The sequence below is a fragment of the Diceros bicornis genome, chromosome 4, assembly GCF_020826845.1.
Source record: "Diceros bicornis minor isolate mBicDic1 chromosome 4, mDicBic1.mat.cur, whole genome shotgun sequence".
NCBI classification, from domain to species: domain Eukaryota; kingdom Metazoa; phylum Chordata; class Mammalia; order Perissodactyla; family Rhinocerotidae; genus Diceros; species Diceros bicornis.
Genome location: NC_080743.1, coordinates 65,547,961 through 65,570,490, shown reverse-complemented (window position 1 = coordinate 65,570,490; position 22,530 = coordinate 65,547,961). Strand labels below are relative to the sequence as shown.

The following is a 22,530-nucleotide window of genomic DNA, read 5'->3' as shown; positions in this document are numbered from 1 at the left end:
CAGGGAGAAACGCTCTGGAAACAATGCGAACACAACCTAAATCATAACATGATCTTTTATTGAGGGCTCTTGCCCACCTGCCACACCAACAATATGGGACAGCCCTTCAGAAGTTCAGTACAATGTTCTCCCTGTTCTCCTGCAAATGCAAAGAATATTCAAAGCATAGGTTTAATAAAGCCTAGCAGTTGGGAAGAGAGAGATAAAACAACATGATGCAATCAGCCATGATAATTAAAACAACCTTAGACCTTGATTCAAAGTAACTCTTGAGAATGATGAGACCTCGTTTTGGTGATTCTTTTACCAGGCAGATTTGTTAATTTCAGAGGGTTTACTCTTTAGCCCAATATGTGTTATCATAAAATCTTATTATATGTCCTAAATTATGATTAATAAACTGTCTCCAGGAAATATGGAGGATGTAACGTGCTTGTGGAAAAAGAGCTGGAAGCTAGAAGAGGCACGTGGTGCAGGGCTGGCGTGGTGTGGGGAGAGGGGTAGGCTGACTCCAGAGGATTTGTAGAAGGGAGCTGTGGGAAATGATGTTGGAGAAGAAAGAGGGACCAGAGGAAAGGAGGAGGGAGTGCAAAGGAAGGTGAGGAGTTGAGAGTGTGTGTAGCAGAGAAGGGAGAGGAAGTTCTCACAGCAGAGCAGGCATGGGATGAAACTGGATTGGGAGTAATAAGACGGGTGACACATTGGATGGTGAGGAGAGGATAGAATCAGAGAAAGCAGTTAGAAGGAGGTTGGATGAATCCATGATGAGAGTCAGGTAGAGTATGCGATCTGGAAGACAAAATGGTAACAGATACACAAAGACACGTGTAAGAAACGGTTAAACAAACCTTGATGAGAATGGAGATGTGTAGAGGGCAGGAGAGAGGGGAGCCCATCTCAGCGTGGAGCAGGCCCTGTGGGCCAGGACCCCGCCTGAGCCTGACTTGGATTGGCCTCAGCCTATCTGAGGTCTTTGGTTAGCCCACTTTCTGAGAATATGTATTCATTTCACAGTAGAAATATACACATGTTTCAATAGGGAGAAGGGGCCAGAAGCCACTGAGGGGTGTGTGACATAGGATTGTGCACTCTCTTACCTCCCTGAAGAACCACAGAGTCTGATTCTGTAGCACTTCTGGCCCCTCAGTTTCCCATAAGGGACTCAGACCTCTACTGCATTTCCTTCACCTGCAACTACCCCTGTGTGGCAATAGAATGTCTAGATGTGTGGGTGAGTGAAGGGCAGTCAAAATTTACAGACAAGGGTGTTCAATGGGCCGCAGAACTCTGCAAAAATTCTCGTAAAATGGTCCACGAACTAGTTTCCCAACACCCTTTTCTACCGGACCTGAAGCCTTGAGGCCGTACTTTTTTCCCTGTTCCTTTATTCTGGTGGGTACACATCAACATCACTTTCTCCCCATCTCCTGAGGCCTCTCTAGAACCTTCTCTCTAGGCTATAGGACTAAGTTAATAAGAACAGATTAATAGGCATGACTTCTTCTGCCCGTGCAAAGTCCTCTGGACTCAGTGGGTGATTTTTCACTTCAGGGACACTGCAGCCTGGTACCTGCCATCTCAGCCTCTCCAGGCACACACATGAAGGTGACACTAAGATCATGAATAACAATGGATCCTGTTGTCTGTGATTTTATTTTCAGAGCTGTGTTTGGATGCCTGCGCTACAGGGAAGAACCTGAAGATCATGAAAAGAAAACCACTTTTCAAGTGGAGAGTAACTTGCAATTTCCCTGGCCTTCAGATTAGGGTACTGAGGTAATCACATCAGTGGCTCTTAGATGTACTTATTCCTTCTTGCTCTCTATCTAAGATTGTAGCTCAATCTCTCACTATTTTTTCTCTTCCTCATTTGTTCAGTCCGACAGCTGATGCGACCTCTGTCTAGTCTTCCCTCTGCTTTCCATGGGGGCTGCCACCCTGCCAGACCTTTCAATCTCCATCTCCTGTTTACACTCTGAGCTCTGCTGTGTGCCTGCTGCTGCTGTCCCGATATTCCCTCTAACCGTTCCTCTTAGCCACGGGGAAACCTGGCCCCAAGGTCCTCCTCATCACAAGAGCATCGTTGAAGCCATTGAACACATGGCACTTTGCCTGAAATCACACTTTCTTGATTTGCTTGCCTTCCATCCCTGGCTTCCCAACTCCACTGCCTCTTTCTTCATAACGAATCACTCACACATGGATCCTCGTCTTGCGTCTTGTGGGGAACCTGACCTAGGACAACCCTTAACCCTGGACTTCTCCATGTGAACAAGAAGTATTAAAACTGAGGTTAAAGAGCCCAGATTACAAAAACTAAATTAGAACTGGAGTCACAGTTGGCATGCCATATTGATCTCCTCAGCCCCAGGTGTGCAGGCCTGTGCTCATCTGCATGGGCCTTCCAGGGACTTAGTGTCCCCCCCAAGGCCCTCTTGGAGCTGGCATTAACACTGCCAGGCTTAAGCACCTGGTGAAATTTTAATTAAGATGAATGCCCTGACCTCACACCTGGAGATTCTCATTTAAATGGTCGGGGGTGAGGTTTTGTGCTTCAGGAGATTTGAAAAGCTCCCCAGTGATTCTAATGTGCAGCTGGACATGAGAGGGACCATTCCAGCATGATGATCTCAGGTTCAGCATAGAAATGCCCTGAATGTGTGGCTACTTCATTGAAAAGGCTGAATATCCATCAGCCGTTGATGGAATTTGTATGCCTCTCTCAACAGTACTATCTGTACAACATGGGAAAAAAGTGAGGAGAAAAAAGTAGGTGAATGGATTAGACTTCTAACCTCCCTACTTGGAGGAGAGTTTCTGCAACTTTTCTGAATACGTGATAAAATAGGAAAGAAGCATTTCATTGAAAACCAGTGTACAGAAAAGAAGACCTCCCTTATTACACACCATAAAATTTAGTATTTTCTTTAATATTTCTCATATAAAACTACAAATTCATATTCCATCCAATTGATTTCAAGCCCAATGGGTTCAGCACTACAGGTTGAAAATTTTAGTATTGATCAATTTTTGTCATTAAGTAAGAGCTCCAAAGAGAATCATTATGTTCATTCCCCTAAAGAGAATATCATAGCAAATAAAAACTGCAAGTTAGGAAAAAGATTGTATGTTTATGCTTCTTTAAGCCATTCTTTACACTGGCATAAAAGACAAAAAACAGAATCCTTCCCTAGGCAGTGCTTTGCGGGAATAATGGGTGAGTGGGGGAGAATCTAGTCAAACCAGTTGCTGTATGCTTCCCCTTCAGAGTTTTTGATGTTGAGAACTCTAGTGTTGAGAATATTCCTAGAAATGCCCTAAGGTGTATCCTGGCGTCCAATCAACACCAGAGAATGAAGGAAAATGAGTGGGGCCGTGGTTACCCTCCCTGCTCTCTTTGTGCTAATTCTATTTTGAGTTTCTCCTTTTTTGTTCTTTCCTCAGTCCCTTTGGAGAGGAATTTCTCTGTAAAGCCCTTTTCCTTTCCAGCCGAGGTGACCCAACAGTGTCTATGGCCTGTTGAAACCTCCAGATGGAGCCTTTCCTCTCACTTCCCCCAAATTATGGAAAGGGCCTGAGGCCTGGTTTCTAGTTCTAGGGTTGTCAATAACAGGTCATTTGGCTTTGGTTAGTCCTTAGCCCCTTGGCGCTACAACTTCTCATGTGTAAAAGGGGGAACTGGATTTACATATATTCTGAGGTCGCTCTTGCCCCTCACATTCTGGGACTCTCCCATAGCCGGCCCCTCTTCCTCGGAGGACGGCAACATAGAGTTAAAGAGGGTGTGTTTCTCTGCCAAGGGTCCCCTCCTTCTGACAGCAGTCTGTTTCTGAATGTGTGCGATGGATGCTAAGGACATCCCTCCCTGGGAGGTGTGAGAAAGCCATCACTTTGCTGCAAATGAAGGGGATTCAGGAGTGAAGTGGCGGCTGAGGAAAGGGTGGTAGGGGTCTGGCTAACGCTCTGCAGCAGCTTTGAGCTGGGACATCACCAGGCTCCTGGTGGGATGAGGACAGGGTCCCTGGATGCTGCACCACAGACTGGATGTAAGTTTAGGGAGGTATTTCTTCTAACCTGTGGATCTCACTTTCCCCTTCAGCCAACTTGTGGCTCCCTGCTTCAGCTCCTGCTCTCAACAGGAGCTCAGCATCCTGCTGGCCTCTGTCACTACATAGCCATTCCTCCAGGCTCAGCTATCAGCAGGACCTGACAAAGACTCACATTTGGTTTTTATTTATTTATTTATTTTCTCTCTCTCTCTCAGGTACCAAGAACTCTGGAACTAAGAAAAGAGATTGCTGATTTGAAAGAAACCACATCATAAAAGGAAGCTTTTCCACTTGATGAAAAAATACCTAAAACAGCAAGTCAATTTAAAGCCTGAACAGAACACTGAAGGGATCCTTTGTTGAAAAACATTGCAACCACATACCACTCTCCAAGACTTTTACTCCAAGCCTGGTTTGAGGGGAGAAATCCCAGCCCTTCAGCCTCCAATTGTGCAAAATCACTAAGGAGACCAATGCCTAGACCCAGACAGAGTTATGAGAGACCTTAACTCTTTCTCCTCTCAGTTTCCATCCTGTACGTCACCGGAATCAGGAGCAACTGGCAGCAGACAACATGACACACTGGGCATTCTTTGGCACCAGATGTGTTGTGCTAGGAGCAGACAGCGTTGACTATGCAGTGTCTTTGCTGAAAACGTTTAGCCTGAATTGAAGCACGAGGTAGTTATGAGACAAGTGCAGAATTTAGACCATTGAACAAGACAACTCGCCTTTCTTCAGTCAATGTCACCACCAGTGAGATCACAAAAAGGAGAAGACATGTTTGAGGTTCCAAAGGTCTCAAAAGATTGTGTTACTATATTTCATTAGTCCTTTTGAACCAAAAACATCTCCTCACCTTTAGTTCTTTCAGGTGGTGGTGACACTGCCTCGTTGGTAGAGGTCAGGTCAGTTGTCTGGCTCAATGGTCTACACTACATAGTTGTCTGACCATTTCCTCACGATGAAATTCAGGCTGACCCTCTTGCAAAGAACACTGCATAGTTAACGCTGTGTGCTTCCTAGTGCAGCCCACCTGGAGACCAAGAAAGTTTATCCATCGCTATCCTTGCCATACTAGCATTGGTCACTTTGTTGCGGAGGGGCCTGCGAGATCTCTTCATTGTGAAGACACATTTTTTTCTTTCTATAATCAGCAAGTAATTTGGCGAGAGCTACTTTGAGAGTGTATGAATATCCTCTTCTCTAACAATCTTTCTCTCAAAATTTTGCCATCCCTTAATGATCCCTGACGTGGTTCAATGATCATATTCATATTTGTACATTGGAAATTTTCTCATTCATTCATACCTTTATACTTTATTTGCTGGCATTGTGCCGTGAAAAAGAACATTCCCTCCCCATTCATACCATTAAAATTTTTGTTTTGACTATCACTGTGGACTTGTCAATTTTTTAAATTCAGTGTTATTAATCATTATCATCATGACTGATTGGGTGGACGTAAATACAAATTAATATAAACATTCTTTCTCTTCTTCATATGTATATCCTACACTCTCCCATATACTTTAGGCCGTATTAGCCATACGTTTTTGTGTGTGTGTGTCTGTGTTTATTTGGTATTTAAGAAGAAATTATAGCTAGTGGTCTACACTGCACTAAATTTTGTTTGATATCTTAGTCCCTCATTAACTTGTCAAATTCTAGCATTTGTTCTATGAGTTTGAAATGTCAACTGCCAACTTTGACCACTGTGACCATCAAGTCCATTGATTCCGTTTTCTCTTTTCTTCCATCTTTCCCTGCCACTTCTTATAGAATTATTTCAACCCAGTCCAAGGTATACCATTCACACTATTTTTCCCACCTTATCCCCTCCTAGATCTTTGTTTTAGATCTACAATTCAATACACTCAGTGGTGACCAGCTGTTCAAATGTCCCAATTTACTCAGTTTCCTCTTCTTGGGCGGAGTTCCTCCTGAAAAGACTCCTCAGGATGGAGCAGGACTCCCCGAGGGTTGCACGTATAACACTCTTTTCTGCTGCCTTGATACGTGGGCAGCTTGGTGAATAGAAAGTACTTGCCCACAATGACTTTTCTTGAGCTTTTATGAGATATCGTCCCGCTTTGTATGTCCTGTTGAGATGTAGAATGTAATTTGATTTTTCTCTGCCTTGCATGTGACTTGGCTTCTCTGGGGAGCAGAGAGAGCTCTGGAGCTTCAGAGGAATTGTGTTTTCTTTTTCTTTAAAATCTATCAGTTCTAAGAGGATAGGTCTTAGAGTTGAGCATTGCAGTTCTATGTCTCCCAGGTAGCTAGACTTCGATCCTTTCTCATCATCTTTTCTTCATTTCTGTTCTGTTGGATGCTTTCATTTCTTTATTCAATGTCCCTTCTAGTCTTTTTAGACAAATATGTTGCCCTTATGAACCTTGTCATTTAGCTTATTTTTCAGAGAATTTTCTTTTGCTTCAATTTTTTCCTAATTTCTGCCAATTCTAATTTCTGATTTTCTGTTTCTTATCCACTTCTCTTTTGAGTTGTGTATTTCTTATGTGAAGTTTTGTGTTTTTCGTACCTACAAATGCTTTGTTAGGAACATTTAATTCAGATAGGGATGTCATGTTATAGTTTTTCTATGTTTTGTGATGGATTTTGAGGGAAATCGTTTCTCGAGCTGAAATCTTTGACTCTCTATTTCTATTCTTCTCTTCTGTCACCTTGGAATACATGTCTGCTCTGTGATTTTCACGTTAACATGCCTAGGTTTACCTGAACGAGAAACAGAAGTTCTATGCAGGAGAGGACAGGTGCTATGAGTGGCTTAGTGGAGTTCTTAGGTCTAGATCTCTCTCTTCGGTGCAATTACTCTCATAGATGTAAGGTTGTGAGGATGGGTGTGGCATGTTCTGATTCTGGGATCCTATTTTCTTCCAGGAGGACCTTTAATTTCTACCACTTGCTTCAAATAGATTCACAAACACTGCCAATTCCACTTCAGATCCACAGGGTTTTCGTTGAACATTTACCTTTCATCTGAAGCTCCTTTCTCTAACACCAAACATCTTGTGATAAGGACACAGGGAGTAAGAGAATTAGAATATCCCACAATGTCTTCTTTGCTTTTTCCCACGTGATATAGACAAAAGAATAAAGATACTAGCAACAATACCACTAGCAACATGATGGAGAAAAGTGGTTTTTGGTTTTGTTACTGTCTTGGGGTATAGATAAATTATTGTTTTCAAGTCTCTTGGAATCGATCTAATCCATATGGTTGTTCTACAACACGATTACACAGGTTCGTTTGTTACATTGTGTTTTCAGTGTCTAAAGTCCCAATTTAAAAAATTTAATTTAGTTTTATAATTATGTCAGAATGAATACGGTTTGCAACTCATATCTAACCAAACAAGGTACATTCCAAATAGTCTAGCCTTGACACTAAGATCTGCAAGCTTCTCAAAGCCTGGGTGGAGGTGAATCAGTGACCCCTGTTCTCCACAGAGGCTGGTTCTGTAGCCAGGATTCCTCTTTCTGGTTGAGTTTGGGAGGAAAGGATGAGATTTCTCGGAGTCAGTTTCAAAGCTTAGCTTAACAGCAGCTTCAGTGTCCAATGGAGACTTAGGAGCTAGAAATTCTGAATAAAATCTGAATAAGTTAGAATAGAATCAGTTAAAATTCTCAATAAAATAGGTCATTTAAACAAAACACGGTACTTCCAATTTAGGTCTCCAGCTGTTGACGCCAAAAACTGAGACATAATCACTAATGACTGAGCTGGCCCCATCCCAGTTTCTCACACCTTCCACATACTCACAAGCAGACAGTCAGTGCAATTACAAGACTGCCCTGTGAAGACTCCTCGTGCGTGGTCCAGGATTTAGTGGACGTCAGCCTGTGCCTTTTACCCCAAGGCCCTAGGGTGACCCTGACAAGGGGGTGGCATTGGCTCGGTCGCTGGGTCCCTTGCTGGAGGGCCGAGGGCTCCGATGCTCAGCGGCGGGCAGCGGGGGCACCCCAGGCTCGGTCATCCTTATATGCCAGCACTGTACTGTGGACGGCGTCCCACAGAGAACCCGGTTCTTGCGTCCCTAGCGCCCGAGGAGGAGGCGGGAGAGCGCGGGGACGCGGCTGGGAGGCCCCAAGGGCGTCAGGAAGCAGGACACAGGGAGCCAGAGCAGCGCGTGACCGCGGAGCTTCCTCCCCGAGAGGGCCACCTTCCCGTCCCGAGAGCAGGAGGGCGGCGACGCGGAGCGGGGCGCCACATTCCGTTCACTCCGTGATGGAGGCGCGAGTTGGCTTTCTGGAGGAGACTGTCGGTGGGCCGCCCAAGGAAAGCACGGCTGGGCTCGCCCTGAAGGGAAGCCCCGCCGAGACTCGAACTCGGGTCGCCGGAGACCGAGTCCAGAGCGCTCCCGGGACGCAACCGAGCCGCCGGCGGGGCCGCGCGGACTCCCGGAGGAGTGCCCGGAGCTCCCGGTCCCCCCGCGACCGGACGGGCTCCTGCTGGGCTCTGCTGTCCCCCCGTACCCAGCGCGGTTCCTCCGCGACGCGAGGCATCGCCTGACCCCCGTGCTCTCTGCCAGTCTCTCTGGGTCGCACGTCCGGGAATGCGATAAATCCATTAGAGCGACAGGGAAGGGCTTTTAGGCCCCCCCCAAATCCACCTGCTCTACCTGGATCACTAGAGCTTCCTGCCCTGAGGTAAATTTTCTGCCAAAAAAAAAAAAGTTCCTTTCCTTTTCTTTGCGTTTGTCCTCTCCAACTGCCCTGGGAGCTCTGATGATCCCCAGAACAGGACTTGGGACTTCTGGGATTTCCCCTCCCTCCTCCTCCTCCTCTCTGCACCTCTTCCCCCTGCACCCCCGTTCTGTCCCCCATCCCCTCTCTCTCCTCCCCGTCTTCCTTGCTGTCTTCCTCACCACCCATTTTCCCCAGCTCCCTCCATCCTCTCCTCTTCTTCCTCCGCTCCTCTGCCTTCTCCTCTCCCCTCCCGACCCCCACACTGTCCAAGCCAACATAGGAATGGGCCCCCACAGTCTGAGAGGGCGATGAGGACCCCCTTTGGGGGTCCTTGCTGGGAGACAGAGTGAGGTGGCCCCAGCCGAGAAGCTGAGCGTCCACAGCCAATCCTCGAGGCCTGGGCAGGACCGGCTGATCCAAGGCGACTCCGTGCCTGGAGTGACCCTAAATAGGCAACGTCTAGGGATATTGAAACCAGCGGGAGACCTTGCCCTCTGCAAGCATTTCCAGCGGAAGGACCACGGCGCCTCCTTGTGGCCCCCGCGGGGACCGCGTGCTGGGATTCGCCTCACCTAGGAAGCTGCAAGGGCTGGTCCAAAGAAAACCAATCCAAACGCCCCATTTAGACGTAGAAGGTCCACTGGGACAGAGGCGTCACCAGGAGGTTGTCTCCACCTGTCCTCCGGGCGGTATCCCGAGCCTCAGCGCCGCCCACGCTTGGCCTCCCCCCTGGGGGCGCTGCGGACTCCCGGGTACGAGGGCCTCTGGCCCAGTCTCAGCGCCTCTGACTGCAGAATCGTCCTCCTGTGATCCTCCAAGAGCCACCTTGCCCAAGGGAGAGCTCCCAGTCCAAAGGGCAAAATCACACGGAACGGCCGACTTCAACGGGAGACAGAGAGCCCTCCTCTGTTACGAATCCGATTTGAACGGAAGCTGCCGCGGCGCCTGCAAATCACACCGTGAGCACAGCGCCACCCACGACCTGCTGTGATGTGGTCGGGTGCAAGCAGGTGACAGCCTTTTCTTCTGGGCTTTTTCCTTAGTGGCTGCATCTGCATCTCTCTCTCCCCCTCTCCCTCTCCCTCTCTCCCTCTCCCCCTCTCCCTCTCATTCCGTCTCCCTCTCTCTCTGTAGCCCTCTGTCTATCCCTCTCTCCCTCTCTCTCCATCTCCCTCCCTCTCCCTCTTTCCCCCTCTCTCCCTCCCTCTCTCTCTCTCTGTCTCTCTCTCTCTCTCTGTCCTTTTCTCTCTCTTCTCACCAAGTTGCCCCACCCTCACCTTCTTTCTCCTCTTCGGTTTCCGGGTTCAACCCCCCTCCACGCCCACCGGCGTCCCCCAGACTGAGGCCCTGCAGGGTCCTGGTTGGGAGTTCAGTGCCGTTCCAGGTGGTGCCCTCTGGATGTTTCCACGATCGGAACATTTATAGGATTCAGCTGCCGGTATAAAAGTTTTAAACAACGGTCACTTTGGAAAGCCTTTCACATCCTCCCATTCCGGGGTTCCTCTAGGACTACAACCTCATAGTCCAAAGTGACATTTTTGGTCCCTCCCACAGCCTGCGGCGAATGCTTTCCTTAACTGAGCATTTATTGGGCACCTGCGAGGTGCCAGGCCCTCCTCCAGGCGAGGGGCTGCATCGTCAGCAACCCCAGTCCCTGCCCCGTGGAACCGTCCTCTGGCACAGCCCGCTGGTGTTCTTCCCACACGCGTCCGCCCGGGTCTGGGGGGAATCCAGGGTAGCGCGACAGGGGAATCGCCATGACTGGATGCTTCAGCCCAAGAGGCTGTGGTCGTGACCCGAAGCGAGGCAGCTTCAGAGGTGGCGAGGAGCAGGCGGGGCAGGTGGTGGGCCTGGGTTGGGGCGTCGAGCATCCACTCACTCGTGTCAATGCTCAAACACGCTCAATATCCAGACTCAGTGTCTCCAGCGCCCACGGGCTTTCCGTTTTCAGCAGAGGATGGAGGGTTTGGGGAGCACGTTCTCTCTCCTCAGGGCAATAGGATAAGATTTTATAATCCTGGGTTTCTGGTATAATCAGTTAGCCTGTATGGCTGTTGCCTGAAAGGATGGTGTTCAAGACCACCGCGGGAAGTTCCAGTCTTCACCTCAACTAATTTTCCGGCTTCGGAATCTCAAAATTGACCAAAGCCTCTGGAGCAGCTCTGACCTTTCAGGCGGCGTCCTCATCCTGTGCCTCTCATTCCCGTCCTCGCTCTCTGCTGCTCTGCGGGCGCGGGAGGGGCAGCTGCGAAATCTCAGTCCTGAGGATTCCTTCAGTTCTGCCCTGCGGGATGGTTTTTCCTGGTCCTTATCAGACGCCACTGGTCTCCCTGCACCATCTGGAGCACTGAAGCCACCTTGACCTGCCTGATCTGACATCTGGATTCCAGGGGAACTACCAGGCCCAGAGGCTGAAGGCACAAGCATCGAATCACCAACTGGTCAGACTCCAGGTTGGTGCAACTCAACACTCAGTATTAACCACATCCTTACAGGATGCCACCAACACTTAGATTTGAGGAGGTGGCATCCTTGCTTATTTTTTTTTTAATTAATAGACACTATTTTTTTAATTGAGGTTACCTTGTGTTATGAGAGGTTCGGGGATTCGATCGGAGACGTAAAAGACACTTTCCACTCCAAACAAATGGACTGAAGGTATATTTTATTATATAGAGGATAGTAAAGGCGATAGTCTGCAAACAGATCCAAATAGGTCAAATATTAAGAGGGAAAAAACATCAGCCCGACTGGAAAGGGAAAACACCCACATCGGCTGAAGAGAAATGACACAAATCAACCAAAAAGAGAAACACCAGGTTAACCAAAAAGAGAACACACCAAATCAATTACTTCATATCAAATCAATTACTTCACATCAAATCAGTTACTCACAACATCCACGCCCCACTGCGGGGAGAGCTCTGTCAATCGACGCGGCTGGGGAAGGATCACACGTCCTGGGCAAGGTGTCCCTTCCACAGGTGGAACTCTCACTAGGGCTCAGTTTCCAGCAGTTTTTATACCATCAGTAATTTTCAGAGTAAGCAATTACAGAGTTTGCAGAGCAAGCATTTAGTGTTCCCATGTACAAAATGGTTATCAGTGGCGTACGTGCACTGAGCCCCCTGGATAACATCCCGGCCCAGTAGTTGTGTACGTGCATTGTTCTCTTTGGTTATCGTCCCAGCCCGGCACAGATGGCCAGTCCATCCTGTGCTACGACGCTCCAAGAGCCTTGAAATGTTACAACTTGCAACTCCCTCCATGAGAGAAAGGCCAGTTCCCGGGAAAAGGCCAGTTCCCACCACACAGAAAGCAGCTTTTATATTTCTTTTTGTGCTGGTGGCTGTAGGTCAATGGAGCGGCCAAACATGGCTGTACTCATGTCAAGACACCTTGGTTTATAACATTATATAAATTTAAGATATACATCATATTTCGATTTCTGTGTACACTACATCACGTTCACCACCCAAAGACTAATTACCATCCATCACTGTACACAGGTGCCCTATTCCTCCTTTCACCCTCCTCCCCTCTGGTAATCATACGATATTTGACTTTCTCTGTCTGATTTTATTTCACTTAGCATAATACCCTCAAGGTCCATCCATGTTATCACAAATGGCAAGATTGAATCTTTTTTATAGCTGAGTAGTATTCCATTGTGTTTATATACCACATCATCTTTACCCATTCACCCATCGACGGGCACTTAGGTTGCTTCCATGTCTTGGCTATTGTGAATAATGCTGCAATGAACAGAGGCATGCAAATATCTTTTTGTATTTATATTTTCATGTTCTTTGGATAAATACCAAGAAATGGAGTAGCTGGATCATATAGTAGTTCTGTTCTTAATTTTTTGAGGAATCTCCATACTGTTTTCCATAGTGGCTGCACCAGTTTACATTCCCACCAGCAGTGTATGCGAGTTCCCTTTTCTCCACATTCTCTCAAATGCTTGTTATTTCCTGTCTTGTTAATTATAGCCATTCTGAGGGGTGTGAGGTGATATCTCATTTTAGTTTTGATTTGCATTTCCCTAATAATTAGTGATGTTGAACATTTTTTCACGTGCCTGTTGGTCGTCTGTATATCTTCTTTGGAAAAATGTCTGTTCAGATCCTTTGCCCATTTTTTAATTGGGTTGTTTGTTTTCTTGTTGTTGAGTTGTATGAGTTCTTTATATATTTTGGAGATTAACCCCATATCAGATATATGATTTGCAAATATCTTCTCCCGGTTGGTGGGTTGTCTGTTCGTTTTGTTGATGGTTTTCTTTGCTGTGCAGAAGCTTTTTAGTTTGATGCATTCCCATTTGTTCGTTTTTTCTTTTGTTTTCCTTGCCTGTTCTGACATGGTATTCAAAAAGATACTGCTAAGTCTGATGTCAAAGAGTGTACCACTTATGTTTTCTTCTAGAATCTTGATGGTTTCAGGTCTTACATTCAAGTCTTTAGTCCATTTTGAGTTAATTTTTGTGTATGGTATAAGTTAACGGTCTACTTTCATTCTTTTGCATATGGCTATCCAGTTTTCCCAACACCATTTATCCAAGAGACTTTCATTTCTCCATTGTATGTTCTTGGGTCCCTTGTCAAAAATTAGCTGTCCATAGATGTGTGGGTTTATTTCTGGGCTCTCGTTTTTGTTCCACTGATCTGTGTGTCTGTTTTTGTGCCAGTACCATCATGCTCTTTAGAGTACTATAGTTTTGTAGTATATTTTGAAATTAGGGAGTGTGATACCTCCAGCATTGCTCTTTTTCCTCAGGATTCCTTTGGCTATTCAGGGTCTTATGTTGTTCCAACTAAATTTTAGATTCTTTGTTCTATTTCCATGAGAGATATCATTGGGTCTTTAATAGAGATTGCATTGAATCTGTAGATTGCTTTAGGAAGTATGGATATTTTAACTATGTTAATTCTTCAAGCCCATGAGCATGGAATATCTTTCCATTTCCTTATGTCTTCTTTGTTTTTTTTTTCCACAACGTATTATAGTTTTCAATGTATAGGTCTTTCACCTCTTTGGTTAAATTTATTCCTGGGTATTTTATTTTTTTGTTGCAATTATAAATGGGATTGTATTCTTGATTTCTCTTTCTGCTATTTTGTTGTTAGCGTATAGAAACACAACTGATTTTTGTATGTTGATTTTGTACCCTGCAACTTTACTCTATAGACATTAATTTTTAGAACAGTTTTAGGTTTGCAGACAGTAGAAAGTTTTCACATACCCCCGTTCTCCCTCACACAATTTCCCCTATTATGAGTATCTCGCATTAGTGTGGTACCTTTGTTACAACTGATGAACCAATATGGATACTTCATTATTAACTAAAGCCTACAGCTTACACGAGAGTTCATTCTTTGTGTCACCCAGTTCTCTGGGTTTTGACAAATGCATCACGTCATGAATCCACCATTACAGCACCATACAGAACAGTTTCACTGCCCTTAAAGCTCTGGTGCTTCCCCTATTCATCCCTCCTCTTCTCCTTGCAAACCCATGGCAGCTGCTGATCTTTTCACTGTCTCTATAGTTTTGCCTTTTCCAGAATGTCCTATAGTTGGAAAAGTCTACATCCTGTATGTAGACTGGCTTCTTTCACTTAACACTATGTATTTAAGGTTCCTCCACGTCATTTATGGCTTGATAGCTCATTTCTTTTTATTGCTGAATACTATTCCATTGTATCAACGTACCTCAGTTTGTTTATCCAGTCACCTAGTGAAGGACATCTTGGTTACTTCTGCTTTTTGACAATTATGAATAAAGCTTCTATAAGCACTCATCTGCAGGTTTTTGTGTGAACATACGTTTTCATCTCATCGAGGTAAATACCTGGGACTGCGTTTGTTGGATCAAATGTAAGAGTATGTTTAGTTTTGTACGAAACTGCCAAACTGTCTTCCAAAGTGGCAGTACCATGTTGCATTCCCATCACTAGTGAATGAGAGCTCCTATCGATCCACATCCTTGCCAGCATTTGGTGTTCTCAGTGTTTTGGATGTTAACCATTCCAATAGGTGTAAAGTGATATCTCATTGTTTTAATTTGCAATTCCCTAATGACAAATGATTTTAAGCATCTTTCATAGGCTTCTTTGCCATCCATATATGTTTTTTGGTGAAGTGTCTGTTTAGATCTTTTGCCCATTTTTTAACTGGGTTGTTTGCTTTCTTATTGTTGAGTTTTAAGAGTTCTTTGTATATTTTGGGTACTAGTCCTTCATCACGTATGTGTTTTGCAAAGATTTTCTCCCAGTCTGTGGCTTGTCTTTAATTAGCTTAACAGTGTCTTTCACAGAGCAGAAGTTTTCGATTTTTTTTTTTTTTTGTGAGAAAGATCAGCTCTGAGCTAACATCCATGCCAATCCTCCTCTTTTTGCTGAGGAAGACTGGCCCTGGGCTAACATCCATGCCCATCTTCCTCTACTTTATATGGTTGGCCGCCACAGCATGGCCCGACAAGCAGTGCATCGGCGCGGCCCAGGATCTGAACCTAGGCCGCCAGCAGCGGAGCACATGCAATTAACCGCTATGCCACGGGGCTGGCCCCAGAAGTTTTTGATTTTAATGAAGTCCAACCAATCAATTGTTTCTTTCATGGATTGTGCTTAAAAAGTCATCACTAAACACAGAGTCACCTAGATTTTCTCCTCTGTTGTCTTTCAGAAGTTCATTATAGTTTTACACCTTATATTTAGGATTATCATCCATTTTGTGAAAGGTATAAGGTCTCTGTCTGGATTCTTTTGTTTTTGCACGTAGAGGTCCAGTTGCTCCAGCACCATTTGTAGAAAAGACTATCACTATACTTTCTCCATTAAATTGCTTTTGCTCCTTTGTCAAAGATCAGTTGACTGTATTTATGTAAATCGATTTCTGATTCTGTTCCATTGATCTATTTGTCTGTATTCACCAAGTCCACACTGCTTGGATAACTGTAGCTTCATAGCAGGTCTTGAAGTTGGCAGTGTCAATCCTCTGGGGACTTTTCTCATCTCTACCATGAGAACCTGCTCAGGCTCCTGGAGATAAAACTCACAGAAGTGTGGGGGCCCACCCCCAAGTCTGGGCCCCCAGGAGTTTTAAACTCTCGAGCTATTCCACACTCAGCCACCAGCAATTTGTCAGTTACTGTTGAAGTGTTCCTACCAGTTGCTGTCTCCAGCAGCTTCTGTTCCCAGTAAGCTGTGATTCTCTCCATTAGCCTATCTCTCTAGTTTTTGGGGTGATGTTTCCTTGGCATTCTCAAAATAGAAAATATTAGCTTAGCAAACAGAGGAAATCACCAACTTTTTCCTAAGACTTGCTAAAAAAGACAAATCTTTGAAGAGCAATGTTATCAGTTATATAATAAAAGCTTTCCCCCGAAATATGAAAATATGTAGGAAGAAGTGATTGATTCTATTATTGGGAGAAGGAGGTAAATATTTTTGCTCAAAGAACCCATTGACTCCGGGGTATGAATGACAGCAAATGTTTTAGTTATCAGAGGGGTTTGTACTGAATCGAAGGTTCCCATATTGCCATCCAAAGGTTGCAGCAGGTCATGACACATTCCAGTGGTTGGCAACAACATAAAAAATATAAGAACAAAAATGTGGGTTTTCCTTGAAACTAGATCTATTCAAACCAAAGAACTATGTTTACTCTGTGATTGTGTCCTTTCTATTTTGTTTTTGTTAAAATATCTTTCAGGTAAAATGAAATTGTAATAGATGTTAGATTTTTGCTTTTTAATCTCTAATTGGCTAATCTTATTTTTTTATGTTTTTTACTGCATCTTTTAATTCATATACGGGCTTTATCAATTTTTCTCAGTTAACATTCTCCTTGGCACAGACCAATTTACATTAACTATCGTTACGTAACATAAAGGGAGTACATGGGAAAATCAAGCAGAATGCAAGACCTCTTCAACTAACTAGAGTTTTTAAACGAAGTAAGTTTGCTGTTATGGAGACATGCAAATAACAAATACATTGAAGCATAAACAAAAGATCGTACTCAGAATAACAGCATTCCAGGAGAAAATTAACAATACAATAAACTACAATAAAGTTCTTTATTTTACAGTGTGTATAATTATACAATTTATTAAAATTAACACAATTCATTTACAAAATATTAACATAGTAGTCATTTTTAAGTTTGATAAGCACTTCAAATACACAAACGTTCAGATGGCAACACTGTACTAAGCAACTTTTGCATCAATGAATCTAGCTCACGAGTTCAGGTTGAGCATTCACTCTCCAGAGTACTTCTTCAGGCATGCAGAAAACAGGACTAAGAGGTTTAATCTATTGTTCCCCAAAAGTGACAATCCAGCAATTCCAAATAAAGTGTGAGAAGGATCTACCATATCGCCTGGCCTGTCTGCAAATCCTCCTGTTTCTTTATCTTGATGTGCTAAGATGAAACTATGCAGTTTCTCTCCATCAATCTAATGAAGCCTTCCAATTATCTTTAGGGAAGCCAAGACCCACCATGAAGAGCATACATCTGGTAACTTCTCTGGTCTTCCATTGAGTCCACCTGACGGTAACTGTTGTTCACAAAGCCAAACAACCAAGTAAATCAGAATTGGCTTGATGCAGTTGGCTAGTAATAGCCAGGAATCCTGTGCAATGATAAATTTGCCCAGCATGGGATTCAGAACCTGGCCTGCAACCAAATCCATCATCAAAGTTCATCCATAATAAAACAAATTTGATTGCCTTTTCCACATTAATAGCATCCAGCTTCCCCAGTAGAGCCAAAGTTGCCACCCCACAAGATGAGAATCTTGTATCAATTTCTCCCTATTCTATAAAAGTAGATTTTCACATCCCATGAAGCAGCTGGTCTCTCCAGCCTGCACTGTATTTAGCCCTTGTCTTTTAGACTGGCCCCCTCTGTTCCAGTGCTCCTGTATGCTGCTATAACTAGCACAGTGCATGCTGGAACTTCCAGCAGACCATTAACTCCAGTTAGACCAGCTGCTTCGTGGGACCCCAAGTATCTCCAGCAAAAGAACTATCTTCTTTCTGTAGACTCTGAACATATTCCACAACTTTATTTATACCAATAACATTAACGCTATCATACAGAGTAAGAATCTGAACAGCACTGAGTGTACAAAAGACGAGGATCATGTCCGATGCTAGCACTTATTCCACCACACTCATATTGACAGGACTTAATGTCAGAATTTCTTCTCTATTCGTGTGATGTAGGTGTCCCACGAGACCCATTATGGTCAGACCCCAATAGATGCCACTCATTCTCAAATACACAGACATACAGTATTCATAATCATCTTTCTTTGAGCCATAGGGTACGATATAAACTGCATGCTTCTCCAATAACAGGGTGTCAGGTGCATCTGACTTGATAATATCCTTCTACGGTGTGCCCATATGTGAGAGCAAAAAGAGCAAAAAGCGCTAAAATTTTGTAACTTCAGATGGTTTCCCATGGAAGTAAATGAACTTGATGATAAGTTCTAAGTCTATGATTCTGTCTTGAGTCTAGGCTAGCCCTGAGAAAACTGAAGGCTTCATCTGCATTGAGTGAAGATTGTGGACAGAAGAGGACACCACTGGGATTTCCTCATAAAAGACTCAGAGCAATCCCCAGAGGTCTAAAAACAAGCACAGGATCCCCACGTAGCAGGGAACTATCCATTCCAGTCAGTCACGAAGGAGAGAGAGTAAGAGAAAGCTCCTATACCCCTGTGGAAGGAGAATTCGGGGGCTGTAATCAAGTTGGTGATGAAGTGTCCCATCCCTTTCTCTTTGGGGTTTCATGCCCAGAAAGGAGGAAGGGAAATACAAATGATCATTAGGACAATGACTTTCTGCGTCTTGGTTTTATTTTTTCAATGACAATGACCAGATTTTGTTTTCTGCTGTTTTTCTTCATAGGCAGGAGAGGGTTCAGTGCCCATGAGTCACTTTCTTAGGAGCAGCAATTCCTTCAGGTTAGTGGTTCACTGGAGTGGAGGGAACAGAGCTGTGCTAAGATGTTCCTAGCAGCAAGGTCTACCCTGGGTGACAGTGAATGTCTCTGAACTGCAGAGATCTTTCAGCGGGCTACGGGCTTCAGACCTGGGGAGATGATTTTTGGACTTCTGCCGGAGTCTCCCACTGTTACCCCTTTAACTGGTCTCTCTTCTCATCCACTCTCCAGGACAACCAAGTTATGTGAAATCCCCTTATTCCCAGCCTGGCTGTCCAAGAATGGGACACTCCAAGGAAATGAGAGTGTGGAGAGGAAATAAGTGGAAAAAGCAAATGGGCACCAAACCACCTAGCAGGAAAGTACAGAGAAGTGGGGAAATTAGCAGTGTTTTCCATCACAGGGGTGCTGGGACCATTTGAAATCATCATGGAAAAGAAAGTTAAGCAACTCCTACCTCATAATAAATACAAAAATTAATTACAGGTGGATTGTAGATTTATCTGTGAAACATCAAACAATAGTGCTTCCAGAATATTACATAGCTGAATATCTTCATGACCTAGGAATAAGGAAAGATTAATTAAATAAGACACAAAAAGAAAGAGAAACAATAAATTGCAATTCATTAAAATTAAGAACCTCTGTTCATCAGAGACACATCAAGAGAGTGAAAAGACAAGCCACCGAATGGGAAGAGATTTCATAACACATAGAAAAAGGCTTGTATCCAGAACATATAAAGAACTCCTGAAAATCCCACATGGCATTGTCATTGTTATGTGCAGTTGAGTTGGTTATCAAAGGAAACAGTTACAGAAGACCTGGATATTTTAACTGTGGAGTCTGTGACCAGCTGGCTCCCTATACCATCCGTCAGCGTGCTTTGCTGGTAACTCCATCCTGGTTATTCCAGGTCTGTGCCATTTCCCTCACAATCTTTCAGTATTTCAAGTTTTGTCATCTAGATCTCACACATTACTTGTTAAATTTATCCCAAGATAGTTTATCATTTTTACTGTTATCATAAATGGAATCTTTCCTTCTAACGTGTTGTTACTTATGTATATAAGAAAGTTATGGATTTCTGTACATGTTTTGTCTTATGGCCCACTGTGATGGGTTTGTTCTTGATGCTAAAGGAGCAGAAACAGATGTACAAAGAAGGGAGTGTTTCTCCTCTAAAATTCCAAGAAAGTGGAACCAGAAGCCCAACTCTGTTGCAAGCCTACCGTATAAAGGAGGACAAAGGCACCCAATCATTAAAGTGGTCAAGGCCAGGACAGGACTGCAGAAAAGGAAAGGACAGAATTGCCTGCGATAATGCTCAATGGGCTACTGAGTGAATTGTTCGGCCAAGCAGAGACTAAAATATAGAAGGGACGTGTTATCAGTTGGATTGTGTCCCCCCAAAAGATGTTGAAGTCCCAACCCCAGTCCCTCAGAATACGACCTTAGTTGGAAATAGGTTCTTTGGAGGTGATGAAATTAAGATGATGTCATTAGGGTGGGCCATAATCCAATATGACCAGTATCCTTATAAAAGGGGCAATTTGGACAGAGTGACAGACACATCATGTGACGATGAAGGCAGAGATCAGGATGCATCTATAAGCAAAGGAACGCCAAAGATTGCCAGTGAACAGCCAGAAGATAGGAGGGAGGCGTGAAACAGATCCTCCCTCACAGCCCTCAGAAGAAATCAGCCCTTCTGACACCTTGATCTCTGACTTCCAGCCTCCACAACTATGAAACAAATTTCTGTTGTTTAACTGACCAAGTTTGTTGTGTTTTGTTATAGCAGCTTTAGCAAACTAATTTAAGATCCTAACTAGAGAATAGAAATTCTAGAACAGTGGTTCTCAAAGTGTGGTTCCCAGACCAGCAGCATTAGAATCACCTAGGAACTTGCTAGAAGTGCAAATTCTTGGGTCCCTCTATATATCTTCTGAATCAGAAACTCTGGGAGTGAGCTCCAGCAATGCATTTTAGTAAGCCTTCCAGATTATTCTGATGCACAGTACAGTTTGAAAACCACTGGCCTAAAGACATTCCATATTCTTGGGCAGTTGCAAGGACTCTGGAGATGGAAATCTGAAACTGTTGACTCAGACATAGCTTTATTCACAGTGGGGTTCTTTCCCCAATTTTTTATTCTGGTAAAATACACATAACATAAAATTTACCATCTTAACCATTTGAAGTGTATATTTCAGTAGTATTAAAGACATTCTTATTGTTATGCAACCATCACCATCATCCATCCCCATAACTCCGTTCATCTTGCAACACTGAAATTCCATACCCATTAAACAATAACTCTCCATTCTCCCCTCCTCTCAGCCCCTGGCAACCACCATTCTCCTTTCTGTCTCTAGGATTTGATTGTTCTAAGTACCTCTTATAAGTGGAATTATACAGTAATTGCCTTTTTGTGACTGGCTTACTTCGCTTAGCATAATGTCCTCAAGATTCATCCATGTTGTAGCATATGTCAGAATCTCCTTCCTCTTTAAGGCTGAAAGGTATTCCATTGTATGTATATCCCATATTTTGCTTATCCATTTATCCATTGATCAATGGACACTTGGATTGCATCCACGTTTTTGCTATTGTGAATAATGCTGCTATGAACATAGGTATACAAATATATCTCTTCAAGACCTGCTTTGAATTCTTTTGAGTATATACCCGAAAGTGGAATTGCTGGGTCATATGATAATTCTATTTTTAAGTTTTGAGGGACTGCCATACTGTTTTCCACAGGGGCCGTACCATTTTACATTCCTACCAACAGTGCACAAGTGTTCCGATTTCTCCACATCCTCTCCAACACTTGTTTTTGTTTTATTTTTTGATAATGACCATCCTCATGGGTGTGAGGTGGTATCTCATTCCAGTTTTGATTTGCATTTCTCTAGCGATTAGTGGTATAGAACAGCCTTTCACGTGTTTATTGGCTATTTGTATACCATCTTTGGAGAAATGTCTATTCAAGTCCTTTGCCCATTTTTTAATTGGGTTATTTGTTTTTTTTGGTTGCTGAGTTTTAGGAGTTCTCTGTATATTCTGAATCTTAATCCCCTATGAGATATATGATTTTCCCATTCTGTAGGTTACCTTTTTCTTTGCTAGTAGTGTCTTTTGATGCACAAAATTTTTTCATTTTCATGAAGTACAATTTGTCTACTTTTTCTTTTGTTGCCTATGCCTTTGGTGTCATATCCAAGAAATCATTGCCAATTCCAATGTCATGAAGCTTTTGCCCTATGTTTTCTTCCAAGAGTTTGATGGTTTTAGGTCTTACATTTAGGTCATGGATCTGTTTTTAGTTAATTTTTGTATATGGTGTAAGGTAAGGGTCCAACTTCATTCTTTTGCATGTGCATATCCAGTTTTCCCAGCACCATTGATGGAAAAGACAGTCCTTTCCCCATTGAATAGTCTCGGCACTCTTGTTGAAATCATTTGACCACATGTGCAAAGGTTCATTTCTGGCTCACTGTTCTATTCCACTGGTCTATATGTCTACCTTCATGTGAGAATCACATTGTTTTGGTTACTGTAGATGTAGTAAGTTTTGAAATCAGGAAGTGTGGGTCCTCCAGCTTTGTTCTTCTTTTTCGAGATTGCTTAGGCTCATCAGGGTCCTTTGAGATTCCATATAAATTTTAGGATGGTTTTTCTGTTCCTGAAAAAAAATCAGTGGGATTTTGGTAGGGATTGCATTTAGTCCGTACATCACTTTGGGCAGTACTGACGTCTTAGCAGTATTAAGTCTTCCAGTCCATGAACATAAGATGTCTTTT

At 43.8% G+C, this 22,530-nt stretch overlaps 1 pseudogene; it reads right to left on the bottom strand.

Moving 5' to 3' along the window:
• Positions 1-17,001: 17,001 nt before the first annotated feature.
• Positions 17,002-18,180, bottom strand: LOC131403542 (geranylgeranyl transferase type-2 subunit beta-like; annotated as a pseudogene).
• Between the last annotated feature and the right edge of the window lie 4,350 nt (positions 18,181-22,530).